Raw genomic sequence first — 15,331 nt, 5'->3', positions numbered from 1 at the left:
GCGGGCGGGAAGGGGGGCTGAGGAGCGAGCGAGGGAGGGAGGGACGAAGGGAAGGAAGGAGGAGAGAGAGAGAGCTGAGAGCAGCCATTGGGAGAAAGCGAGCGAGAGACAGGGAAAGGCGAGAGTGTGTGTATGCGTCTGGCCTCTAGGGGGCTTCGGAGAGGCGAGTTGGCCCACAGCGCAGCAGCCAGAAAACCAAGAGGGGTGGGGGTGGGGAAATCTCTCTCTCTCTCTCTCTCTCTCTCTGGCTTGACCAAGCTTTGGGACATTTTCAATTTGGACTTATCATCAACTTTTCTCGGCGAGGCTTTCCATTTCATCGCCTCCTTTCCCTTCCACTGGGGAAGATCCGCGCCTACGCTGGGTTTGAGATCTAGGAGGTTCAAGTGGGTGTGGGAGAAGGAGGAGGGGAAGGCTGGGCTGATTCTCTCTCAGCCCCCCCCCCGTCCCACTCACGCGTGCCTAAGATCAACCACCGTCTCCCGCCCCCCTATTACCACCAACAAACGTTCCGATCTCATTTCTTTCCCACTGCCTATAATGGTTTGAGTGGTTTGGATGCCCGCTGGCCCTCATGGGTCCCTAACCCCCACCCCACGCCCGGGTACACGTGCTGGCGCGCGAGCTCCTCTCCGCCTGCCCCCGCCCCCCGCCGGATGGGATTGTCGAAGCAGGAACATACACGCGTGCACACATACACACGTGTTACTCTCTGCCCACCGTGAGTATTTTGGCTTGCTTTTTTAAAAATTTGCCTCTTGTTTCCAGTTGAAACCCAAGGCGGGTGTCCCTTTAAGATGGGATGGGGCGCGAGCACCGAGGATGAGCTTCTTTTAAAAGGGGGGGTTGGAGAGAGAGAGAGACACGCTTTGAACGCGTTCATCCTGTCGGAGCCGTAGTCAGGGTTTCTCTGAAACACGCAGAAGGACGGGTCGTGTCTGCGCGCCTCTGTTGCGCTACAGGCGAGCGATAGAAAGCGGCGTTCGTAGCTTAGATAGCGATCGAGGCTTTCAGGACGCCCCGGCTGACATTTGCTATAATCCACACCCGCAGTTACGGTTTTGATCACTTTTGAAAAGAAAAGAATAGAGGAACAGACTTGATAGATGGGCTTCTGGATTCGAGGGGTCTCTCTGCCTCTCGCCTCCAGGATAGGCTTCACCCGCAGAACTGTCTATCTCTCCCTGATCTTGTCGCCTTTTGGTCCTGGGGGAAGAAATTGCTGAGGGGCGCTCCCTGGGTGAAGGGTTGGATAGCTTCGGACTATCTCCCTCCGGGATCGCATTTACGACTAGCTTGGGGCCTGCCCGTCTCGTTCCTTCGCCTCACCCAATACAGTATATTTATTTTCCTTTGGTTTCATTTATTTATTTATTTATTTCAATAGTCTCTGGGATCAGAAGTGCCACCTTCTCTCCTCTCTCCACTCCCCGCCCCCGCATTTGTTTGATAAGCGCATCCGAAAAGCAAACTGTGAAATCCCACTGTCTGAAACGGCCAGACTTCGTGTGTTTAAGAGGAGGAAGGACGTGGGGTGGAGGAAGGAAAGAAAGAGAGGCGGACAGAGGGTTGGAAGACGAGAAAGGGTTTTGTCCCATGTGCATCGTCGCCGCCGTCAGTTTGTATCCAAGTAACGTTTACTCAAAGTAAACCCATTGGATTGAACAGGGCTAAATTATCCATGCCCCTTTGTGGGTCTACTCTGAGGAAGACTAACATAGATTCAACCCAACAACAACAACAACAATAATTTTCGTCTTCCTCCAAGAGCGGTTGAGCGACATACTGGCGCGGAATGAGTTACTTTTCATCCCGGCTCAGTTCCCCTCTATGTATACGTGTATGCTGGGTGTGTGTGTGTGGCAGTTTATTCTTATTTCACTTACTGCATTTGTATCCCCCCGCTGTCCTCCAGAGAGCTCCAGCTCATACCTGGTTCTTCTCCCTTTCCTCATTTAATCCCACAACAACCCCGTGAGGTAGGTTAGGCTGAGAGAGGAAGTGACTAGCCCACGGTCCAGCGGGGATTTGAACCCTTGTCTCTCCGGTCCGCCTTCTAACCACTACATCACTTCTGGCTCTCCCTGAAAGTTAGGGGGCGCTCGGATTTTTGAATGGTGGGTGGATGAGCTTTGGGCTGAAAGGAGGGATTGGGGGCTCCGACCGGAAGCACAAAGGACAGTGGTCCCCCTGTGTGGTTTTTGTGGGGGAGGGACCCAGACCCAGCCGCTCCTCCTGGAGATCTCTACCCCACCGCCTACTTCCTCTAGTTTTCTGTGGTTCTTTCTCTCTGTGTTTCTGCCGGGCTATCTTTGGGAGCCGGTCGGACGAGCCTGAATGTTGGCAGTTCACAGGAAGGCGTGTTTGGTTAGGGGAAAAGGTGGAAGGGACACGGGCGAGAGGCTTTGGGCGCGCATGCTGCCAGGGGCGCCGTGCGGATGCGCTTCGGCTTCCTCGGGTTGGGGTGCTAAAAGTTAAACGCCAGCCTATGGGGCTCGGGGGGCTCGGGAGATGGCGTTTTAGTTGTAGAGGGGCGTTTGTGCAGTGTGCGACGTCCGGGGCAGACCTCGGAAGCACAGCCAATGCACATTTAAAGGACGTGAACCGTCCCCTCCCCATCATGGGAACTGTAGTTTGCCAAGGGTGTCAAGAAGTGTCGCTCTGCCAGAGAGAAACTACAGTTCCCAAGATCCTTTGGGGGAAGTCGTGTGCTTTAAAATGTGCGTTGGGTGCACCTTAAATGCCCTGCGTGGATCTGCCTTATATGTTGACTAGTGCACGTGGGAGAGGTGCGAAAAAATCGCTGAGAATATAGGCGGTTGATCAGTGGGATAGAGACAGGGAGTCATTGTGTGATTGTGGATTCTCCTTCTTTAGAGGTGTTTAAGCAGAGGTTGGATGGTCGTCTGTCATGGATTCTTTAGTTGTGACTCCTGCATTGCAGGGGGTTGGACTAGATGGCCCCGCAGGTTCCCTTCCAACTCTACAATTTCTAGGATTCATAAGCTAGGACCACCAGCTAGGATCTGGGGGGGGGGGGGGTTCCATCGGAGTTCAAACCTCCAGGGGCCACGAAGCTTAGCTGCGTGTGTCGGGGGCCAGTCGCTTTCTGTCAGGTAACCTATTGCGCAGGGTTGTTTTGAGGATGAAAATGAGAAGAGAGGGCGATCCACGCGCGCCGCCTTGAGCTCCTTGGAGAGTAAAGGCGGGGTGCAAATGTGACGAATATACACAACTGACGAGAAAGGGGGGATGGGAAGTAGGAGGAAGAACAAGGAAGCGAAGGAAGAAAAAGACGAGGGGTCCCAAAGCTGAAAGTCTATGGACATGAGGAAAGGGCGATTGTTGGAACCCCTGCTTTGCTGAGGAAGATGCCAGGTTCAAACTCCGCACCTCCAGGTACAGCCGGGAGAGATCCCTGCCTGAAAACCTGGAGGGCCGCTGCCGGTCAGTGTAGACAATACTAAGCTAAATGGACCAAAGGCTCTAACTCCGGATAAGGAAGCCTCCCATGATAGGGGAAGCGCTGTATTCGTGGTAGAGCATCTGCTCTGCGTGCAAAAGCCCCCAGGTTCCACCCCCCTGGTAGAGACCCATGCCTGAAATCCTGAAGGGGGCTGCTGCCAGTGCAGACAACACTGAAGTGCAGACAGACTTGTCGAAGTATAAGGCGCTTTTCTAAGAGTGGGGGAGGTACAGATAGACGTGATCACCCGTGAGGAAGCTTTCGTGGATGTGCCCAAAATTTAATAGAGGACAGGGTTGTAAAATACTTTTGGATTAGCGATTGGCTATATATTATTTACCTTTACCTGACTATGTTTTCCTACTTGTAGATGGGTAGGAATAGCTCCTTTTAGCAGATGGAGGAGAAAGTGGCAGCAGAACCGGCTGAGTTAAGGGGAAAGTACACGCGTTTGTGGGTCATTGTCGATGTGGGCGTATGAATGACAGCTTGTGCTTATGAAACACACACACACACACACACACACACACACACACACACACACACACATATACTGTATATATATATATTAGGCATATTTATTGTGTGGGAAAGGTGATCTAAGAATTACGCCCAGGGAATGGTGATGGTTAAAAATGGTCAATGGAATTTGTGGATCGGAGCGACCTGATCTTTATATAACCCCCTCCCGCTCACAATTCCTGGGGGAGGGAAGAAAGATAAAAGGGATTGTGTTGTTTTTGGGAGACAGGCAAGTCGTTTGGGGAGGAAGGAAGGAGAGGCCGGCTTTGGCCGTCGCGATCTTGTAAGCAAGATAGGAGCGGAACATCTAACGCGATTAGCTCCTCCAACATGGCTTTTTTGTGTTTCTCAAGGAGCACATGTCTAAGAGCCCTTGGCGCCAGTTGGGGGTGAAATCCTCGCAGCGTCCAGCACCACTTTGCATTCCCCCAAAATATCTCCCCTTCCCTCTGGGGCCGGGTCCCCGTGGAGGGAGCACAGGAAAGCGGGTGGGGTATGGAGAGAGAGAGAGGGAGAAAGCATACTTTTCAGGGGAAGAGTCACGGGAGCAGGACGGAAAGATTTAGCCAGACACGCGTTTTCACGATCCTCAAAAGTTGGGGAGGCTCGCAGCGAGTGTTTCGGAGCTCCGTGTATTCCTGCCCTATAGGGACGTGCTTACTGAGAGGTAAGCCTGCCCTATAGGGACGTGCTTACTGAGAGGTAAGCTAACTTTCCAGGGAAATTGTGTCCGGGGATGCAATTTTAAGTCTCAGTTGCCTGCAGCTCGTTGTGGAGAAAGACGTGCAGGGGGAGAGGCGGGCAGGAAGGGAAGGGCCGGAGTGAGCGTGAGAGAGGCTTCCTCACGGCTTCTGTTAGAAACTGGTCCAAAACTTTGTTCTTCTCCACCTTCTGGATAGAGTCCCACAAAGGAGTGGGTGGGTGAATAACAGTGCGTACAATCCTCCCTCCCTCCCAGCTCCTGATGGGCTCTGAGCTGGTTGAGGCCTTCTGAGAAAACAGGGAAAACTCAGGGTTCTCCCTCCCGTTCCCTTCCCGTGAAACCAGAAGGAAGGTTCTGGGAGACTTCGCGGTTCTCCTTAGCTCACAGGACAAGGTTCCAACAGACGTCTGGGCATCCGAAGTCCCCTCCTTCCCTCTCTCTTAACATTTACAACTGAGGAGCTTTTAGTCCCATCCCATCCCATCCTAGGAAAGTTCTTAAAGGATAAGCAAATCAGCATACATGCCATGCATTGAAGCCACATACACACATGGACAGAATCCCGGGAACTATAGTTTGTTCAGGGTGCCAGGGTGGTGTAAACTACAGTTCCCACGATTCTTAGGTGGAGGGTATGTGCTTTAAATGCATGATGTGTACCAGGGTGTTTTCCATATGCTCTCTCCCTTCCCTACAGCCTACTTTCTCAGCAAATTATAATACACTTCAGTATTTGCTTCTAAGCTGAGCAATCGTACATGCAAAAGAATATTTGGAATCCTGACGTCCCTCACATTCCTTATTGTAACCGGTACTTTAATTGTGATTCCTGTATTACAGGGGGGTTGGACTAGATGGCCCTTGGAGTCCCTACCATCTCTATGAAGCCAGTCATTCTGTATGGAAACTCTCCCTACTTTCCAAATATTTTGTAAAGGAGTTGTGAGAATAATGATAACAATAGGAATCTCAATCTCTCTCTCTCTAAGCAGTTCCTGTCAGGTTTTATCCTCACAGAAATCCTGTGAGACAGGTTAGGCAGAGCCCATAAGTGTCTGATCCAAGGCAGATGACAAGGGTGCTGAAGATGGCTGAGTACGGATTCCAAACAGGTCAACCTCTTCTCCTAAAGTTGTTCACTCAGAAATAAGTCCCACGTGGTTCTTTGGGCCCCAGGAAACGTGTTCTGGGTTGCAACCCTTCCCAAAGTGTATTGGAAGACAATCTCAATAGAATAATAGAGTTGCAGAATTGGAAAGGGATCTCATGGGTCATCTAGTCCAACCCCCTGCAGTGCAGGAATCTCAGCTGAAGCATCCATGACAGATGGCCATCCAATCTCTGCTTTAAACCTCCAGTAGTGGGATTCGTTTCTGTTTCAAAGTGCTTGAGGGTTATAGTGCTATGCCCCCTTAACTGGAAGCAAACTTCCAGAGGGGGTAAGGCCAGTTAGATCTGTCCTGCAAAAGCAAGCAAACAAAACAAAAAAGAAGTTTATTGTATCACCTTAAGCAGGAAGTCCTTCTGGAATAACTTTTTATTACCTAAAAGGAGTTCACTTCATCAGAAAGTTGGGGCATCACAAATGCTGTTGGCCACTAATCCTAGCCCGATTTCCTTGAGGGAAAAGCTGCACTGAATTCAATGGGACTTACTTCTGAGTAAGCTGTACGAGGTGCCACAACGGCCTCTCTCGGAAAGCAACACTATCTAACCTGAATGGACTTACTTTAATGAAAAGAAACATGCATAGGATTTGCTGAAGGGGGTGTGTGCGATTGTTGGCTCCACATTGGAATTACCAGAAGGGTGATCATGTCTGATTTCCTCCTCCTTCCAGTTTTGGAATGATGATTGGGGGGGGGGGATGACTGGAATAAAACTCTTGAGGCATAGACCAACAGGTTCCTACCCTCTAATTTTCTCCGCACGCCCATACCGCGACGTTGCCCTTTGCGGCCCTCTAGAATGTTTACGGATTACGCCGCCTGCGAAATCGCCCGCGCTCCCCTCCTAATGGTGTGCAAACTTCCGCCGATTCCGAGTGACCTCCCAGACTAAGCCCCCTGGAGACTCGTATTCTGGAGGGAGGCCGCACTAATCTGAGGATCAAAAGCGGGAAGGTGCGAACGCTCTTTGTGTCTCCTCGGCAGTCTCATTCCAACCCCCCCCCAACCGCTGCCCCGCCTGCGTGTGATAAATCTACACTGGCGCCGACTGCGCGCTGGATGATTAATTTGCAAGCAAACCTAACCAGCCCGCCGACCCAAGTCACCCTATGGCCAGCCCAGCCATCTTAGTTAAATATTGGCCAAAAGAGCTCGGTGGTGCACGTTTTAGCCCCGCTTTTTCTCCCCCTTGGACTGCAGGAAAGTCTCGAGGACGAACTAAATCAACACAACTAAAAGAGGAGAAAGAGACAAGAAGGAAGGGGCGGCGGGGAAGGCATCGGATGGCGGAGGGAAGAGGATAACACCGAATTTCTTCTGTGGAGTCTCTAACCAACCATCTTAGGCTCCATCTAGCCTCATCGAGGGGAGGCTAAAGCCTTTGCTCTGGGTCTCTAACCAAAGCGGCTGAGGGATGAGGGAGGCAGGCAGATACAGCTCAGCCTTTAAACTCAAGGGCGAGGGAGTGGGAGAGGGTAGGACGCCTGAGGCATCGATAAGGAGGCATCTGCCTGGCGTCGATCCAGCTGTCTACACTCATTGCTATCGAACCTATGTTGATTTTCCTAACCAGAGCTGGAAGGGGCGTTCCTTTTCTGTGGTCTCGACACCTTGTTGGGGGACAGCAGTAGGGTTAAGGTGCTGCTGACCCCCCCGCCCCCCGTGTCCCCGCGCGCTTCTGTGAAGGAAGATCTGCCCTTCATGGACCACCTCCTCAGGAGCAGGGCAAGGTCAAGCACTTCCTAAGAGGTGTCCTGTCAGAGTTTGTGGCATATCCAGGGGTTCGGAGAAAAGCGTAGCCCTTTCTCCAGACTCTTGAGGATAGGGGCTGGCGGGTGTTCTCGCCCGCTGAGTACGTGTCGCAGTCAAGAGATAAGGAACGCTTTCGACGAAGCTGTCGGACTACAGATCCCAACATTCCCGACTGCTCTCCTGGCCATAGGTGCCCACTCCTTGGGGCCCTGGGTGCCCGAGCACCCACAAAATTCCCCATGAAGGGGCCAGGCACCCACAGATTTCGGTGCCAGGGCCATGCACGCTGTATGGCACCCACGGCCCCGGGCACCCACGGACGCGGGGCCAAGCTAACACTCCTGCTCCGGGCTGCCTGGGAATGATGGTAGTCGGAGATCCCCGATGTCTGGAGGAACCACGAATTCCCCCTTTCTCTGGTCTACGGGCTTCCAAATTATTACATTCATTTTCCTCCAAGGAGCTCAAGGTGGCCCGCGCAGTTCTCTCCCCTTCCTCATTTTATCCTCACAACAGCCCTGCGAGGTAGGTCCGACTGAGAGAACGGGACTGGCCCAAGGTCACCAAGGCTGAGCGAGGATTCGAAGTCTGGTCTCCAAGGTCCTAGACCGACACTCTAATCACCACGCCACGGAGATGCAGGAGCTTCAGCCTTGGCTCACTGTCCCAGGAGTTCAAAGAGACCCGCATCACCCACCCTCCGCCTCTCTTTATCAGCTCAGTAACCGTGTTAAGTAAAAGGTAAAGGTACCCCTGCCCGTACGGGCCAGTCTTGACAGACTAGGGTTGTGCGCCCATCTCACTCAAGAGGCCGGGGGCCAGCGCTGTCCAGAGACACTTCCGGGTAAGCGGTCCCTATTTATCTACTTGCACCCGGGAGTGCTTTCGAACTGCTAGGTTGGCAGGCGCTGGGACCGAACAACGGGAGCGCATCCTGCTGCGGGGATTCAAACCGCCGACCTTTCGATCAGCAAGCCCTAGGGGCTGAGGCTTTTACCAACAGCGCCACCCGCGTCACAAACAAACAAACAAACAAACAAACAAACAAACAAACAAACAAACGGTGTTAAGTAGGTTTTGCCAAAAGGAGGTGTGGGGGGGGGGAGAGAGATTTGGCCAAGGTGGGTGGATGGGGGGAGAGATTTGGCCCACGTCACCCAGTGAGCTCTAGAACAGACTTGCAAGTCTCTGTGGTCCAAACCTAACTCGCTAACTTCGATAAATTCCAGGGAAGGTTGCAATTAAGCAAGCCTCGCGGTTTTTTTGCTTTTAAAAGACCCGACTATTATCTAGGATATTTTTTGAAATATTCTCCCCAAATGGCAAATTATGAATGGACAAACACCTGATTGCCACCCAGGACACTACACCGTTTCATTCTTCGGTTTTCGTTTATCAACGCAAGATTACACCGAGGCTGCTGTACACACTATGCCCTGAAAGTGTATCCGAAGTGCACCGTCTCCCTCAAAGAATTTTGGGCACTGCAGAGTTTCACTTCCCAGCAAGACCTTATAAATTAGCCCTGAATTACAAATTAGCCCTGAATGAGGGGAATGTGCTTTAATGGTCGTAGTGTGTACGCAGCCTCGGGTTGGTCGTGTTCCAGCGCTTGAAAAATCATAGCTAACCATACTGTACTTATTTATACCTGCGCCTTTCCTCCAAGGAGCTCAAGGTTATCCCTTGCTTACCCCTCCCAATTTTAATCTCACAACAACTTTGTGAAGTAGGTTAGGCTAGCCCAAAGTCACCGGGTGAGCTTCAAAGCTGAAACTGGGATTCAGGTCTCCTCAGTCCTAAACCCTGAACCTCTAATTCAACAGTAGTCAAGGCGATGCTTTTTAGATATTGCTGAATCACCACTCCTATCCCCTCTGACCGTTGGTCCTGCTGGCTGGGGCTGATGAGTATTGGAGTCAAACTACGGCTGGATGGCACCGTTGGCTAGCCCTGCTCTAACTACTACACCTCACTTCCTTTCCTCTCAACGCGGATCACCGTCTCCTCCCGCGCCTGGTGGCGTCCGCTGTAACTCTGATCCGCGAATATTTGGGCCGCTTGAAAAGCGTCGCCTTCTTTTATTTTGCCCAGGAGGAAGGTCTTTCTCATTATTCTCCTATTGCAGTGAAACCACGTAGGAGGAGATTCAGCTACCGGATTCCAGATTTAAAACTACTTAGGCAATAACGCTATTTAAAAACAGGAATACTTCAAAAAATCGCTTCGTAGGGAGTGATCTTAGGAGTATCATTCCCTCTCTTAAAAATAGAAGACCCGCTGAATACCTTCCTCTCTCAATAAGGGTTTTAAAGAGGGGCTCTTTCCCCTGCCTGTATCAGTCCTGGAGCTATTTTTAACCGTTTTTGAAATATATGCGGAATCGCTTTTAAATGTATTTAGTGTGTGCGGGCGTGTATGTGGAATTGTGTAAGTGATATTTGCATTTATATATTCACCTTCCCTGCAAGGACCTCAAGGCGGCCTACGCAGGTCCCGCAACCTTCATTTTATCCATGCAACAACTCTGTGAGACAGATTAGGCTGAGAATCTGCAACCGGCCCAAGGTCACGGCAGGGTGTGTGTGTGTGTGTGTGTGTGTGTGTGTGTGTGTGTGTGAGAGAGAGAGAGAGAGAGAGAGAGAGAGGGAGAATTCGAACTCTGGTCTACCAGCTCCTAGCCCACCACTCTAACCACTACACCACCCTGTCACCTGCCCCCGGGGGTGACTTTCCGGGGAAAGGGAGATCTGAGGCTTGTCTCAAATGCTAGTAACCGCTGGGAGTTACACCCATGAGAATTAAGGGACGCGACTTAAGTTGGGTCCAATTTACTTTATTACGACCCTAAAAGGCGTGCGGCTTTTCCATAGGGAGCCTAATACGGAGTCAGACCTTGTTGTCTAGGCGGCTAGTTTGGAGCTTTCTAGAGCCTTCCCCAACCACCGCCAGGAAAGAAAAGAAGAAGAAAAAACGTGCGGCAGGCGGTGTTTATCATCAATGCACTGGCCGCGGTGGGGAGAGGGTGAAATTGACGTCGGCGTCCCTTTCGCCCTAAATATGCGGCGAGCCGCGCGTGAGGTCCGGCAATCAGGCAATTACACGCTCCTTCCCGACTTAAACTTTCACCCCGGTTTGGAGGGCTGCGACAGAAGTCGGCTGCGGGGGTGGGAGAGGAGGCGTTCCTAAGTGCCTTCCCGCGTTGACATATAAGCGGCATTCTGCGCCTTTTGTGGAAGCTCTGAAAGACTTTTTCAGCTGCTCATTAAGGAAGGTTCTTTTTTTTTTTGCGGGGGCGGGGGCGTGGAGAGTTAGTTAATCACCTCTTGGGACTGCATAAACTCCTTACACGTCGCGGGCAAGGCGAGAGGCCAGGAGCGCAAACGCATTGTCTTTCTCTCGCTCCCCCCGCCCCCTTTCGCGCTGCCACCAGCTTTGAAAGGAAGGTAGAAAGGTCTCCAGCACCCTCGGGCCTCGGGCCTCGGGGCCTCGGGCCTTGTTGTGGGTCTCGCGTTTTGCAAGGGGCAGAATGGGTCGCTTGACTTCTGGGCAGGCAGAGGTCAGGTTCGCCTCCCCAGCTGACCGTGGTTAGGAAAACAGCCACTGCAGAGGCCGAACGTCTAAGGCTGAGAGCCTGCACGTCGCTTTAAACGTTTTGGGCAGCTAAAATAAAGTGGTCTCCATTAATGGTCACTTGCTGTTGATTTTAAATAGGAGTACTACTTTTTAAAAAATGTCATCTTTATTTGGGTTGTACAGTGGTACCTCAGGTTAAGTACTCAATTCCTTCCAGAGGTCCGTACTTAACCTGAAACTGTTCTTAACCTGAAGCACCACTTTAGCTAATGGGGCCTCCTGCTGCTCCCGCGCCAGAGCTTGATTTCTGTTCTCATCCTGAAGCAAAGTTCTTAACCTGAAGCACTATTTCTGGGTTAGCGGAGTCTTTAACCTGAAGCGTATGTAACCTGAGGTACCACTGTAATGTGGGTTAAACCACAGAGCCTAGGACTTGCTGATCAGAAGGTTCGAATCCCCGCGACGGGGTGAGCTCTCGGTGCTCGGTCCCAGCTCCTGTCAACCTAGCCGTTCGAAAGCACGTCAAAGTGCAAGTAGATAAATAGGTATCGCTCGGGCGGGAAGGTAAACGGCATTTCCGTGGGCTGCTCTGGTTTCACCAGAAGTGGCTTAGTCATGCTGGCCACATGACCCGGAAGCTGTAAGCTGGCTCCCTTGGCCAGTAAAGCGAGATGAGTGCCCCAACCCCAGACTGGACCTAATGGTCAGGGGTCCCTTTACCTTTAAGGTGCTTTGAGTTGCTTGGAGAAAGAGGAAATGACTAAGGAAGTCAATAAACAAGCAGGCAAGCAAACAAATAATATTTCCCTCCAAGGAGCTGGAGGTGGCATACATGGTTTTCCCCTTCCCCTTTTATCCTCACAACAACCTCTGAGGTAGATTAGGCTGATAGACAGTGACTGGCTCAAGAGCACCCGATGTGGGGATTTGAACCCTGATTTCCCAGGTCATAGTCTAACACTCTGACCATTTCACCACACAGGTTCTCCTTCAGCTCCATTCAAAAACTTGCTCACATCACCTTGCAGGTGCTAAGCATGCAGGCAACTCCACCCATTAGCTAAAAACTAACCCTGTTTACTTTTTAGCTAATTGGTGGAGTTGCCTGCATGCTTAGCACTAGGGACGCGGGTGGCGCTGTGGGTAAAAGCCTCAGCGCCTAGGGCTTGCCGATCGAAAGGTCGGCACGGCGGGGTGCGCTCCCGTTGCTTGGTCCCAGCGCCTGCCAACCTAGCAGTTCGAAAGCACCCCCAGGTGCAAGTAGATAAATAGGGACCGCTTACTGGCGGGAAGGTAAACGGCGTTTCCGTGTGCTGCGCTGGCTCGCCAGATGCAGCTTTGTCACGCTGGCCACGTGACCCGGAAGTGTCTCCAGACAGCGCTGGCCCCTGGCCTCTTAAGTGAGATGGGCGCACAACCCCAGAGTCTGTCAAGACTGGCCTGTACGGGCAGGGTTACCTTTACCTTTTTAACCCTGTTTACTAACTAGTGGCAAATATTTCTTTAACCTGGGGAGAGCCCCTATCACTTCCTAGGAAGATTTCCAGAGGGACTAGTCACCTTAGTTTCCTGCAGCAAAAGCATAGACTCTTGCCACACCTTAGAGACCAACTAGTTTATTATGGCATAAGCTTTTAAAGACTTGTGCCCACTTTTGTTAGATGCATGGAGCAAGATTTTAGCTGTAAATGAGAAGATTGCAAGGTTGGAGTCAAATGGCAATGAAATGGAAAAAATACAGTCAGTGATAAGTGTTTGAAAATATGTTAAACAGGCACACCTTTTACAGTAAGCGGACTGCTGATAACTTGCTCAGTGTTGCTGAGAAGATTGTATTAACACATGCAATTGTGCTGGGAGCTATTCCCAAGAAATAGTCATAGATACCGCAGATATCCTGGCACTGGCCAGCTAATGAAGACACACAATGTGATAAAAATTCTATGTCTTGATTCAGTGTTCAGAATTCCTTGATAAATTCTGATTCAGCTGTAGCCTTCCTAGGAAGAATTAATTAATCCAAAGAGTTTAATTTTAGAATCAAGGCTTTCCTCCTTTCCATTCCCATTGCCACCCTTGTAGAAGGTTTGACATTGGAAAAACCATGCAATGAAATGTCTCTGGGTATGTGGAGAGAGCATTTATCTTCCACTGGAGGGTCCGGGGTGCAGATGAGAGCTAGTGTGCTAGCTGCTAGGGAATTGAGATACACCCCTCTCCATGATTTTTTTCTCTCACTCCCTTTCCACATCTGCAGTTTGTGGATAATAAAACTAATAAGACAGTGTTGCTGCAAGAATTACCAAGATAATGTGGAGTGCTCTGAATGCTCCAGAGCACTATGTAAATAGTATCTGATATAACTGCCGCAGACAGCCGAATTTCTCCCGGATATGCATACTAAGTGTTCAGCAGCCACAGCTGATGGGTTGGCCACACATTTGAGCTCAAGGGGCTGGTGGGGGCAGGCCAGAAGTGGAGATCATATTTTAGTAGTCTCCTAAGGTCTCGCGCAGTAAAAGACACATGAACTGTGTATGTCTGAAATAGGCTGGGCCTTCTCCAAGTCACAGTTTTTATGGACCCTGCTGGTGACAACAGGTGTTGTTCCTTGGCCTTGGGACAGGCAGTAAGAGGAGCTATTTGGAGGTGAGTCCTGGCACAGAACAGATGCAGCCAGCCAGCAAGGCCTCTTCCCTCTATTACACCCCACTCCTCCTGGAAGGAGCTCTGAGTAGCGTATATGACAGCTCCACCAGCCAATCAATCTGCGCTACAGCCCCTTGAGGTAGGAAAGTTAGGTTAAGTAAGACTGCCAGCAGGGACGCAGATGGTGCTGTGGGTTAAACTACAGAGCCTAGGACTTGCCAATCAGAAGGTTGGTGGTTCGAATCCCTCTATGGGGTGTTCTCCCGTTGTTTGGTCCCAGCTCCTGCCAACCTAGCAGTTCAAAAGCACGTCAAAGTGCAAGTAGATAAATAGGTACTGCTCTGGCGGGAAGGTTAACGGCATTTCCGTGTGCTGCTCGGTTCGCCAGAAGCAGCCTAGTCATGCTGGCCACATGACCCGGAAGCTGTACGCCGGCTCCCTCGGCCAATAAAGCGAGATGAGCGCCGCAACCCCAGAGTCGGCCATGACTGAACCGAATGGTATGGGGTTAAGACTGCCAGCAGGGGTAGGTAAGAAAGCCAATAAACCTCTTGACAGAGTGGAGATTTGAAACTGGCTCCCCCTGCTTCTCCTTTATCTAGTATACCACACTGATGTCCCCAGGAAGGTTCAGCTGGTGCTTTTATTATACACCTTTAGGTGCCAGGCAAAAAATATTCCTCTTTAACCAGGCCTTTGGCTGATTGCCCTTTTAAAATGTGTCGGGGAGGAGGGGCGTTACCGGTTTGTTCTTGTTTGTATATTTTATTATGTCTTTTTTGTTTTTACATTGTCCTTTTATGTTGCTAACCGCCCTGAGACCTGTGGGATTGGGGCAGGAATCAAATTTTAAAAATAAAAATAAAATAATAATGCCCTTAGACAGGCAGCAGTGCTTCCGGATTTCAGACAGGGGTCTCTCCAAGCCCTACCTGGAAATGGGAGGGATTGAGCCTGGGGCATTCTACATGCAAAGCAGATGCTCTACCACTGAACTAGGGACCCTGAGCAGCCCATGGACATGAGTCTTGCACAGGTTTCCACTTCTTCTGGGGAAGTGCTGTAGCTCAGTGATAGAGCATCTGGTCTGCATGCTGAAGGTTCATGGTTCAGTCCCTGGCATCTCCAGGTAGAACTAGGAAAGACTAGTTCTGAAACCCAATGGAGCTCTGTCAATCAGTGAGCTAAATGGATCAATGGTCTGACTCTGTATATGGCAGCTTCCTATGTTCCTATTTCCATGAAGCTTATAAAGAGAGGAAGTTGTGACCCAGGTGTCTTACTAACCCTATTTGCATACAAAAAAATGTGCATTGAACTGTTTAATTTCTCAGCATTGGCTTATGTGTAGTGCATATTTACCAGGCACAGAATACAAAAGATCTTGGGGGATACTTACTAAACATGATTTTATTTATCAGATGGTTGTAAGAATCACTGCAATAATGATGATGGCGAAACTTACCGGAAGAATAAGGAATCAAGATAACAAAC

General features: G+C 50.6%; 1 long non-coding RNA gene across 1 annotated transcript in view; it reads left to right on the top strand.

Annotated features, from left to right (window-relative positions):
• Positions 1-44: 44 nt before the first annotated feature.
• LOC128403439 (uncharacterized) overlaps positions 45-15,331 on the top strand; it is a 22,769-nt gene continuing 7,482 nt past the window's right edge. The window contains exon 1 of the long non-coding RNA XR_008327952.1: positions 45-721. This is a non-coding gene — a long non-coding RNA (uncharacterized LOC128403439). The remainder of the gene's footprint in view (positions 722-15,331) is intronic.

Source organism: Podarcis raffonei, chromosome 16 (genome assembly GCF_027172205.1).
Source record: "Podarcis raffonei isolate rPodRaf1 chromosome 16, rPodRaf1.pri, whole genome shotgun sequence".
In the NCBI taxonomy this organism is placed as follows: Eukaryota; Metazoa; Chordata; class Lepidosauria; order Squamata; family Lacertidae; genus Podarcis; species Podarcis raffonei.
The sequence above is the reverse complement of the archived record's forward strand: the minus strand, read 5'-3'. Positions and strand labels throughout refer to the sequence as shown.